At 36.9% G+C, this 13,123-nt stretch overlaps 1 long non-coding RNA gene across 1 annotated transcript in view; it reads right to left on the reverse strand.

Annotated features, from left to right (window-relative positions):
* Positions 1–539: 539 nt before the first annotated feature.
* LOC125112372 (uncharacterized) overlaps positions 540–13,123 on the reverse strand; it is a 144,935-nt gene continuing 132,351 nt past the window's right edge. The window contains exon 3 of the long non-coding RNA XR_007131132.1: positions 540–1,870. This is a non-coding gene — a long non-coding RNA (uncharacterized LOC125112372). The remainder of the gene's footprint in view (positions 1,871–13,123) is intronic.

Here is a 13,123-nt window from a genome sequence, read left to right on the forward strand (position 1 = left end):
TTGCTCAGTGCGTTGAGAATCCAACGTTGCCGTGGCTCTGGTGTAGGCCAGCAGCTGAAGCTCCGACTGGATCCCGAGCCTGGGAACCTCCATATGTCACAGGTGCAGCCCTAAAAGGACCAAATAAAATAAAATAAAATAAAATAAAATAAAAATAAATACAATGAATCAAGTAGTAGTCCAATGTTCTCTGAGAAAAGTATAGTAACCTGAATGAAGTTTCAGTAATCTGAATGAAGTCAGAAGTTCTAAATGTTAGGTTCACCAATGTAAATTACAACTTACTTTTGATACAGAGCAAAGTATTTGTATTTCAACACCGCATTTTTGTGTTATTGATGGTCCTGTTTGTGGTGATTTGGTTGGTGTAGAATTCTGTGGTTTTACTCCCTGTGTGATTTCAGAGTTCATTCTCTCTCTCTCTCTCTCTGTAAACTGTGTTTCCATGGAGAGAGGTATATTTTCATAGGCATTTGCTTATAGAAGATGAATTTCATAAAAGAAATCATTTCATAAACTTATCATTAAGTTTATTTTAGCCTACTTTATGGAAGGTCAAGAAATACTTAAATTTGCTTCAAAAAACAGTGGAAATGAATGCCTACAGTTATGAGAAGTGTGTTAAGTGGAAGTTGGGAGCAGTAGAAATGGTTGGAAAAGATTGTCTTATAGCCATGGGGGAGCCACAGGACAGAGAGCCTTCTGCTTTTTTGCACTGAGTTCATTGCTCTCAGGTGCCAAAGCTCTGCTGGAGGGCAAGGAAGAGCTTAAATTCAGAGCAAAGAAAGAATTTAGAGAATCCAAGGAGGAAGATGTGACCTTAAATATATATGCAATCATATGAAGTTACTTATTTAAAAATATGTACCCTGAGTGTCAAGTCAGACCTGCCGTTCCTCTCCACTGATAGGCCTGGAGTCAACTACGGGAAAAATGTGCAGTGACAAACTTCACCTCATTTCGGAGGACCTCGTCAGGCTGCAAAACGCAGGGCTTTTCATCGCTTAACCTAGATAAGAATAGTACGGCATCATCAGTAGTTCTTTTTGCTTGAAAACTCTGCAAAGGAGAGAAGTACTGGACCACGGTGAGCCAGAATTTCCCCTGGGGAGTTTAGGAAGAGCAATCTGGTTGCAAGAGAGGCAATCCAGTGGTGGGAGGACCCAGGGGCAGTGGTATATTCATGGCAAAGCTGTACATTTATTGCACAAGCATCTTCTTGCATAATCATTTTGTGTATTTTGAGTGTCTCTAGGTTGATGATGAATATTATGGACTCATCAGAATGCTATCAAGCCCAAACGCACCTCTGAAAAACATGATTCTTCCTACTATGACCAATTCTAGGGAAAAAAATGACACCTAGACTTAACAAAATTCTAACAACTGAACAGGCGAAACAGGCTTTTGCTAGATAATGCTTACATAAACGGTTTAGAGGAGGAAGCAACAAGGCGGCACCACCTTTGACTAAATTCTCTCAGGGTGTCATAATCTTGTGTTGAAAGCCTTCCACTAGAATTTTTATTTTCATAACCTTAAAAACCATCATGTCAGTATATTACCATAAAAGGCACCACTTAGAAAGAAGAAGCCAGCCAAAGGGCCGACTGTCACCCAAGCTACATTTACCCTCCCATCCCCCGCTGTGTTTCAGGCTCCAGAGACAGATGTTTGGTTTTGAAAGGGTGCACAGAGGCAACTTTTAGCATTTTTGGAAATTACAGCAGTTTGAACCATAAAATATTGAGGCATACTCTCTTTGCAGTTCTGATGATGCAGGATAGCTGGTTCCTTTTACGTGCAGGGAGGTCAGAAACGAGAAAGTAAAGTATTCTCACAGCTCCTGAGGATGGGCTGGACCAGGAGGCTGTAAGACACACACATCTAGTAGCAGGTTTAAGTTGCTCGGTCTTATGTAATTAATTCAAATCTGTTCTTCCTAAGGGTTCCATTACATCCTATAAACTTTTACAACTTTATCTCAGGAGTACTATCAGTAAGTAAAAGTCTGCTATACATTTTAGAAAGCAAGGCAGCATAGACAGAAAGGGCCCTTTCTTCCCCTGTGGCAAAGGCAAAGGGAAGCTAAGATCCATGGTCCAGAATCAGTCAATAATTAGAGTTGAAGACAGAAGAGACAGGGGTAGGGAAATCTAACAGAACTTTCAAGGGCAAAATTACAGGTGATTCTCTAAGAAATATTCACTTTCTGCAAAACAGTAGGCTAGGACTGAAGGTTTTATTAACAGATTCATTAAAACTAAGAATGATGATTTTATACCAAAGATATAGCTGGAGGTAGGATATTCACAAAAGTTAAAACATTGGTCAGAATGGATAGACTTTATAGAATGAAGGGAAAAAAAATCTAAAGCAAGATAGCTTCTTTTAAAAAAATCATTCATAGTATGGAGAAGATGAAAGAAATAATAATGAGCAAACTGACAAGAATAAAATACCTATTAAAAAATACCAACCCTAATTGGGAAAATTATTGCTTTTTAATATTCAGTGCTTGGATTGTTTGTATTACTACAATTTGATCATTTTTAAGAGCGGTAAAAAAGAAATATTTTTATGGTGTTTTTAATTTTGTATAATGGGAATTTTCAGAAACAAAACATAGAAATGATACAATGTCTACTTACTCATCACTCAACTTCAAAAGTAAGCAGTTTTTTGGAGTTCTCATTGTGGTTCAGCAGTAATGAACCTGACTAGTATCCGTGAAAATCCAGTTCCCATCCCTGGCCTCACTTGGTGGGTTAAGGACACTGTGTTGCTCTGAGCTGCAGTGCAGAGGTCGCAGACACACCTCAGATACCACGTTGCTGTGGCTATGGCAGAGGCAGGCAGCAACAGCTCCAATTTGACTCCTAGCCTGGGAACTCTCATATGATACAGGGTGCAGTACTAAACATGAAAAAAAAAAAAGTAAGCAGTTTTTCATAGATCTAATTCATCTATCCATCTACAATTTCTATCACAGCTATTTTGAAAACAACCCTAGTCACCACATCACTCAGAGATACTCACGTTTAGGGCCAACATAAACACCCTATTCACCATCACTGCAGTAATGACTAAGTCCCTCACTACCTAACAAAATTTAGGAATTTCTGAATATCATCCAACAGTGACTTATTAGTTAACATTTCACCAAATGCCTCAAGATAAATTTCATAGTTATTGCATTTAAATTGGGTTCCAAAGAAAGTCATTTTACATTTTTAAAAATTTCTTTTAGGTCTCTCTCTCTTTTTGTTTTCTATAATAGTTCCCTTCTTGCTATTTTATATCATATCATCAATACACTGCAGAAACCTGAACATCTGTGCTACATAATTCCCATATGATAATTTGGGCTTATTGATTCTTAATGGGGTCCTTTTTCACTTTTTCTTTATTCTTTTTTTTAGGAGATGGTTTAATACGGTCACAGCAGCGTTACCCTGATACCAAAGCCAAGAGTTACATTTAAAAAAAAAAATTACAAGATAATGCCCCTGATGAACATAGATGCTAATATCCTCAACAAAATACTAGCAAATCAAATTCAACAGGCACATTAAAAATATCAAACACATATTTCAGGGAGATTTATCCCTGGGATACAGGACATAAAATATCAATAAACGCAATAACCACTTTAACAGGATGAAGGATATGATTTATATGATTATCTCAATAGACGCAGAAAATATTTGACAGAATTCTACATCTGCTCATGATTTAAAACTTTTGGCAGATTAGGTATGGAAGGAATGTACCTCGACAAAATAAAGGAAATATACAACAATTCCATAACTAATGTACTTAACAGCAAATAGCTAAAAGCTTTACCTCTAAGACCAGATACAACACAAAGATAACCGCTCTCACCACCTCTCTATTCAACAAAGTAGTAGAAGTCTTAACCACAGTAATTAGTCAAGAAAATGAAAAAAAAATCTGAATTGGAAAGAAAGGAGTAAAATTGTCTGTTTTCAAGTATAAGTTATTACTGTGTGGAAAACCCTTAAAAACTCCATCAAAAAACAGAACTAACAAATGAATTCAGTAACGTTATAGGATACAAAACCGAAATACAAAAATCAGTTACATTTCTATACACTAGCAATGCAATATCACAAATAGAAATTAAGAAAGCAACCCCATTCACAAAATCATCAAAAACAATAAAATACTTAGGAATAGGAGTTCCCATCGTGGCGCAGTGGTTAACAAATCCAACTAGGAACCATGAGGTTGCGGGTTCGGTCCCTGCCCTTGCTCAGTGGGTTAACGATCTGGCGTTGCCATGAGCTGTGGTGTAGGCTGCAGACGTGGCTCGGATCCTGCGTTGCTGTGGCTCTGGCGTAGCCCAGTGCTTACAGCTCCGATTGGACCCCTAGCCTGGGAACCTCCACATGCCGCGGGAGCAGCCCAAGAAATAGCAACAACAACAACAAAAGACAAAAAAAAAACTTAGGAATAAATTTAATCAATGTGGTCAAACTTAACCAAGGAGGTACACTGAAAACTATAAAACAATGATAACATTGATGAAAGAAATTGGAGAAGAGGGAGGTCCCATAAGCAGCCAAAAGAAAAAAAGAAAAAAGAAATTGAAGAAGATACCAATAAATGGAAACATAGCCCATGTTCATAGATTGGGAGAATTAATACTGCTAAAATAGCCATGATACACAAAGTAATCTACACACTCAATGAAATATCTACCAAAATTCCATTGGAATTCTTTATAGAAACAGAAAAAAAAAACACTCCTAAAATTAATATGGAAGCAAAAGAGCCATAATATCCAAAACAATATTGACAAAGCAAAACAAAACTGGAGGCATCACTCTTCTAAATTTCAAACTATAGTACAAAGCTACAGTAATCAAAACAGGATGGTCTTAAAAAACCAGACACACAGACCAACTGAACAGAATAAAAAGAGCTGAATTAAACCTTCATATATATGGTGAACTGATCTTCAAAAGAGTAACAAGAGTGAAACATGGCAAAAGGATAGTCTCTTGAATAAGCGTGTTCTGAAAACTGGATATTCACATGTGAAAGAATGAAATCAGATTCATATCTCATTCCATATGCAAAAATCAACTCAAAATGGGTTGAAAACTTAAACATAGACTGAAATCATAAAAATTCCAGAAGAAAATATTGGGGAAAACTCCTTGATGATGGCGCTGGCAGTGAGTTTGAATACTATACCAAAAGTCAAGGAAACAAAAGCAAAAATAAACAAATGAGATTACATCAAGCTAACATTTTTATGGCATAGCAAAGGAATCAATAAAGGAAAAGGCAATAAATGGAATGAGAGAAAATAGTTGCAAACATATCTTGCAAGAGGTTAGTATACAAAATGCATAAATTACTCTTACAATTCAGTACCAAAAAACCCCAAAATAATTCAGTTTCAAAATAGGCAAAGTACCAAACAGACGTGTCTCTGAAGACGACATACAAATGCCAACGGATGTGTGCAAATGTGCTCAATACCACAAATTATAAGAGAAATAAAAATCAAAACCACAGTGAGATATCAACTCAAACCTGGTAATATTTTTAACATTATCTAAAAACCTAAAGAAATGTTGGCAAGAATGTGGAGAAAAGGGAACAATGGTACAATATTGGTGGGAATGTAAATTATGAAATAATTTCTAGCCATTATGGAAGATAGTATGGCAGTTCCTCAAAAATTAAAAATAGAACTACCATATAATCAAGCATAATAAATGAAAAAGAAAATGTGGTTTATACATACGATGTAATATTATTCAGTCTTATAAAAAGTAGGAAATCCTGCCATGTGTAGCAATATAAATGGATATGGAGAATGTTATGCTAAGTGAAATAAGCTAGACAAAGAGAGAAAAATACCATATGATTTCACTTATATGTATAATCTAAAATACATGAATATACATAAGCAGAGAGTAGAATGGTAGTTGACAAAAGATGCAGCTAGGAAAAAAGGCTAGGTCGTGGGGAAAAATACAAAGCTTCAGTTATACAAGATAACTAAGTTCTGGAGATCTACTCTAGAGCATAGATCCTGTGGCTTACAATGAAATTTTATATGCTTAAAGTTTACTAAGATGATAGACATTATGTTAAATATTCTTATAAGAGGCTAATAACAATTTTAACAATATCAGTCACAATATAGTGGAGGATAGGAAACTTGGAGGTGATGGATATGTCTATACGCTCCATGGTAATCACGGATTCACAGGCGCATACTTATCCCCAAACCCATCAAGTTGTTTACCTTAAATACACGCAATTTTTATATGTCCACAGAAAAGAAAATCATGGACTTGGAGAAGAGACTTGTGGTTGCCAAGGGGGAAGGGGAGGGACTGGGAGGGACTGGGAGCTTGGGGTAAATAGATGCAGAATGTTGCCTTTGGGATGGATTAGCAATAGGATCCTGCTGTGTGGCACTGGGAACTCTGTCTAGTCACTTACGATGGAGCCTGATAATGTGAGAAAAAAGAATATATACATGTATGTGTAACTGGGTCACCATGCTGTGCAGTAGAAAAAAATATATATATATAAAGAAAAAAATTTATATGGCAATTACACCACAATAACATAAAAACTAACAATAGAACTAATGTATGATCCAGCAATCTCACTCCTGGGCATCTGTCCGGAGGAAACCATAATTTGAAAAGATACATTCACCCCAATGTTCATTGCAGCACTATTTACAACAGCCAAGACATGGAACCAATGTAAATGTCCATTGAAATAGGAATGGATAAAGAAGATGTGGGACATATATGCAATGGAACATTCACCATCGAAAGGAATGAAATAATGCCATTTGCAGCAACATGGATAGACTTAGATATTATCATGTTAAAAGAAGTCAGAGAAAGACAAACACCATATGCTATCAGTTAAATGTGGAATCTAAAAAAAATGATATAAGTGAACTTATTTAATAAAACAAGCAGATTCAAAGATTTCAAAAACCAAACTTAAAGTAACCAAAGGGAGAGGTGGAGGGCATGCAGAGACTGAGAGTTTGGTAATGGCATATGCACACGGTGGTATGTGGAACGGATGGTCAACGGGGACCTGCCGTACAGCACAGGGAACTCTACTCGATATCCTGCGATAACCGACATGAGAAAAGAATCTGAAAACCTATGGATATGTGTATATGTTAAAACAGAATCCAATCGCTTTGCTATACAGTAGAAATCAACACAAAGTTGTAAATCAACCATAGTCAATAAATACTTTAAATAAAGAAATAATAAAGGCAGGAGTTTGCATTGTGGCTGAGTGGTTAATGAACCGAACCCAACGAGTATCCACGAGAATATGGGTTCGTTCCCTGGCCTTGCCCAGTGGGTTGAGGACCCAGCGTTGCCATGAGCTGTGCTGTAGGTCACAGACACAGCTCAGCTCCTGTGTTGCTGTGGCTGTCGTGTAAGCCAGCAGCTATAGCTCCGATTTGACCCCTAGCCTGGGAATCTCCATATACTGCGGGTGTGGCTCTAAAAAGATAAAAGACAGTAATAACAATAAAATAATAATAATAATGGCAAAAGGAAAATTTAAGTCTAGAGCCTTTAATAAATTAAAATTTGGGTTTGGGGCAAGAACGTCTTATAGGTGATACTGCTATTCCTATCACATTCCCATTAGGACACACGTCAAGTATAAGTGTTATCAGTGTCACAACTGGTGATACTACAACTAAGCAATGAGCTTAGTTGGTTTTGACTCCATACCTTAATTACAAATTGACCATTAACCATTCATCTAGTTGTAGAGATATTAAATAGATTTATGAATCTCATTAGGAATGTCAAATTTGTGACCAAAAAAAAGCTATCACTTCTCCGGCAATTATGGGTAGAATTATTCTACAAAGAATTTATCCACTTTTTTTCTCCCATCAATGAGTTGGTTTCTCTGACACAATTTATGTACAACCACGGTTTATCTCGGCCTTACCACCACATCCTTTAACCAAACTTTAGATGCTACTTCTCTTGATTTGAAATTAACTTTTTTTTCTTTTTAAAAATATATGATCCAAAGGACAAAAATATCGTACTCTTTCCAATCAATTATCCAATGCAAAGAAGTTCATTAGAGAACATTTTCTGACAAGAAACTGGATTTTTTTTTGAAATTGGATGATTTTACTATAAAATTTTTCCTATAACAATGTGTTAACAATATCCTTCCATCTCTTATTATATTTGTACTTCAAACTTTACTTGATATGGTTCATAAATTAAAAACAAAATGTGAAAGGAGATCTGTATAGAAAGACCACATGAATATACATAATACAGAAATGAAAATACTAATTGAATTTATCATATGATATTTAGGAATCTAAAAATAAAGAGCTTTTATTTTATTTTATTTTTGTCTTTTTGCTATTTCTTGGGCCACTCCCACGGCATATGGAGGTTCCCAGGTTAGGGGTCGAATCGGAGCTGTAGCCACCGGCCTACACCAGAGCCACAGCAACGCCAGATCCGAGCCGTGTCTGCAACCTACACCACAGCTCACGGCAACGCCGGATCGTTAACCCACTGAGCAAGCGCAGGGACCGAACCCCCAGCCTCATGGTTCCTAGTCAGATTCGTTAACCATTGTGCCACGACGGGAACTCCTAAAAATAAAGAGCTTTTAAATTATGGAGCAAATCAGGTCCTCTTATCAAAAACATTATGAGGAGTTCCCGTTGTGGCTCAGTGGTAATGAACCTGACTAGTAACTGTGAGGATGCAAGTTTCATCCCTGGGCCCACTCAGTGAGTTGAAGGATCCTGCATTGGTGTGAACTGTGGTGTAGGTCGCAGACGTGGCTCGGATCCTGCATTGCTGTGTAGGCCAGCAGCGGTAGCTCTGATTCAGCCCCTAGCCTGGGAACTTCCATATGCCATGGGTGCAGCCCTAATAAGCAAAAAAAAAAAAAAAAAAATTGTCAAAAATTTGAAATATTATATTTTGACAATGTGGTAAAGGAAGGTAACATAAATGAATATAAATTATAACTAGTTAGAGATGCATCTGATTTGGCTTTTATAACCTGGAATCAATAATAACAAAGTGACTATGTATCAACAGGTTACAATTAGTGGCGTTGCAGTGGCATTGCCAATGGTGGGTATTTATAACTGCAAAACAGCAAAGATTGAATATAAATTTGAAGGTTTTGCTTCACTTCTTAAATGTCTAAGTGAGTTTTTTCACTGTTCCTTTTATTCTTCTGTAAATTATTCGTAAGATGACAAAGTATACAAATGTAAAAATGGGTCGTTGCATGTAGACAGTGAACTGTGATCCCTCTTTCTCCCGGTACAGAGCAAGTTAAGGTAGAAATATTTTTCTCAATGACACTGTATTAATATTTACAGTCAATTTTTTGTATTCACACAGTTGTCATGCTCTATAAAATCTCTGGAAATACTACATTAATGAATAGAGTGATTACTGCTGGGGGAAATACAGGGTTAAAATCTTATGAGCCTCTGGTGAGAACATTTTCATCAACCAATCAAAATAGAATCTTGTTTTATGTATGCTTCTGTTTAAAGACAGCTTATTTAATGCATACTGTTGATTCATTAACATTGAACTCGTGAACAATTTCATGAAACATTAAACCTGAACTACGTTTACCACATTTCCTACACAAGGCGCATCACAGCTTTCTTGGCCTTAGGAATAAATAATAGGCAGCATTTCAGCACTGTACGTGTGGCCCATTTTCTTTTAATTTTTTAAGGTTTTAGTGAAGTCTATTTACGATGTTTTGATAATTTCTGCTGTGCAACAAAGTGATTCAGCTATGCATACAAACACACCCATTCTTTTCCAGATTCTTTTCCCACATAGATTATCATAGAATATTGGGTGGAATTCCTGGTGCTATACGGCAGGTCCCCATTGGCCAATCGTTACACATACCACAGAGTGCATATGCCAGTCCCAAACCCCCAACAATCCCTCCCCAGCCTATCCCCTATGGAAACCATAAGTTTGTTTTCAAAGTCTATGAATCTGTTTCTTTTCTGCAAATAAATCCATTTGTACCTTTTTTTTTTTGGATTTCACATATAAGTGATATCACATGATGTTTGTGTGTTAGTATAATAATAATTTGTAGGTCCATCCACGTTGCTGCAAATAGCATTATTTCATTCTTTGTTATGGCTGAGTAATGTTCTATTGCATATATACATATATATACACACTATGTATACATATACAATGTACACACACACACACACACCCCTTTATTGATTCTTCTGTTGATGGATATTTAGGTTGCTTCCATGACTTGGCTACTGTAAATAATGCTGCAAGGAACATTGGGGTGCACTTGCAAATTACAGTCTTCTCCAGATAGATGCCCAGCCGTGGGATTGCTGGATTATGCGGTGTTTCTACTTTTAATTTTTTACAGCACCTCGACACTATCCTCCAAAGTGGTCGCATGAATTCACACTCCACCACCAGTGTCGGAGGGTCCCTCTGCCCCACACCCTGTCCAGCGTTTACTGTTGGTCCGTTCTCGACGGTGGTCATTCTGACTGGTGTGAGGTGAAGCCTCACTGCAGTTTTGATTTTCATTTCTCTAGTAATTAGGAACAGTGAGCATCTTTTCATGGTTTTTTTTTGGCCATCTGTCTTTGGATAAATGCCTGTTTAGATCTTCTGCCTATTTTCTGATGGGGTGGTTTGCTTTTTGGATACTGAACTGTATGCGTTGTTTGCATAATTTGGAGATTAATCCCTTGTCAGTCGCTTCATTTGTGAATATTTTCTCCCATTCTGTGGGCTGCCTTTTAGTTTTATTTATGGTTTCCTTTGCTATGCAAAAACTTTTAAGTTTAATTAGGTCCCATTTGTTTACTTTTACTCTTATTTTCATTACCTTAGGAGGTGAATCTGAAAAAATATTGCTGGGGTTTATGTCAGAGTATTCTGCCTATGTCTTCTTCTAAGGACTTTATAGACGTGTGGTCCATTTTAAACGGTGAAGTCACCAACAAAAAGTACAAAACTGTGAACCATATGGAAGTAATGGGATGCGAAAAGGACCCTTGCGTATGGTATGCGAGCTGGAGGAAAGCAGAGCATCACCCGGCTTGGCCCTAGGTGGGATGTGTGTTCAGGGACTCAAATTTGTGGCCACTCCACCTTCAAAGGACCACAAAAACACTATTTTGATGTTGAGACTGCAAATATATGTTGAAGAGTAGATACATTCACAAAATAAAGATTCTGCGAGGACAGACTAATCGCTTCTTTCTACCGCCAATATAACCTACGCTTGCAGTGTGCTTGTGACAAGTTCCAGACAATAAAACAAAAGGTAGTAACAACATTGAACTTGCTCAAGGCATCAGGGAATTTCTTGGCGGTTCCTTTCGTCCTGAGGTTATATAATACTGAGCACATACACACTAAACAGTCTGTTTTAAAGTCACTTGAAGTTCAACTTTTCTCTGGATCATTATATATACCACTGATTTGACATACATTGAGATTCCTCTGCTTGTTTACAGTTATGAGGGGTTGATTTTTACGCCTCCTCTGGGATAGCATTTTACCATTTTCATGTAACATAGTTATATCATTTCAAGGTACACTTCATTTTTTTATTATAAGGTAATTTTGTTTTTTATTATAAGGAACATTTCATTTTTTTCTCCTACACCATACTTTCTTTGCTCCTATTTATAACTTTATATAATTCAGGTTTTAAATTACCATTTTTTCTTTTTCAAAATGTAAATGTATATATATATGAACATATATTTCATGTATACATCTCTAGGCACATTTATCTGTATATTTGTTTGTGTCTACATGTTTATATAAATCTCATCTGCACTGTTGCTTCTGACAGACATTTCACACTTTTTCTCACACTTACAATGGGCCTGGCAAACCACTGGATATTGGTGTTTAGAAACATAGAGCTCCATTATATTTTTTAGGGTTGCATGGAGCTATTCATCATTGGTTTTGCAAAGCCATTATGTCTACTGTGGACCAAGGAGGCCAGAGGCACCTGACTTTTCCGCATTGTACCACACGACAAAACAATACTCGCCTAGCACATCTGGGCTAACTACAGGGAATTTTGAAGGGTATTTATTTACTGCTTGAAAAAATAACTGCATTCCTCTTACACAATCTATTTGTCATATAAAAATAAAAAACAAAGTACTGGCAACGTATTGTTAAATTATTTTAAATAAATAAAATTTTCAAAATTTTAATTAGCTACTTAGCTATAATTCACATCAACTTTTATTTCCGATATATATATCAGATGACACTCTATTCATCTCTCTTTTTATTTATTTTTTTTTAGGGCTGCACCAGTGGCCAGCTAGGGGTTGAACTGGAGCTGCGGCAGGCCCGCACCAAAGCCACAGTAACACCAGATCTGAGCCACATCTGCAAGCTATGCTGCAACATGAAGCAATGCCAGATCCTGAACCCACTGAGGGAGGGCAGGTATCCAACCTGCATCCTCACAAATATTATCTCGTGTTCTTAACCCACTGAGCCACAGTGGAAACTCCAATTTTTATGCTTAAAATGGCTACCTATTATTTTCGATCATAATATTAAGTGATGCTTGAATGTATGATATTAGATTCAATATAGGTTAAGACAGTTATCACAAGATAGGTAAGAGAAAATTGCAAGGGAGATTTGACTGCTGTATACTCATTCTCACCATTTAAGAAACTATTTTCTTACAGTTCAATACAATTTGAAGAGCTCAATCTATTTTTTATTATATTTCAATGATGTAATTACTCTTTTATCGTGTGTTTGTTTCTTGGATAAATACTGCAAAGTCTTATAATAATATTAGCCAATTTTAAATCATATAATGCTTTTCGCCTATGACCCATTTCAAAATAATTGTCAAGATTTTTCTCAGCGTTCCCATTGTGGCTCAGCAGAAACGAACCCAACCAGTATCCGTGAGGATGTGGGTTCGATCCCTGACATTGCTAAGTGGGTTAAAGGATGTGGTATTGCCTCCAGCTCCGGGTATGGGTCACAGATGCAGCTCAGAACCTGCCTTGCTG

Source organism: Phacochoerus africanus, chromosome 12 (genome assembly GCF_016906955.1).
Source record: "Phacochoerus africanus isolate WHEZ1 chromosome 12, ROS_Pafr_v1, whole genome shotgun sequence".
NCBI lineage: Eukaryota > Metazoa > Chordata > Mammalia > Artiodactyla > Suidae > Phacochoerus > Phacochoerus africanus.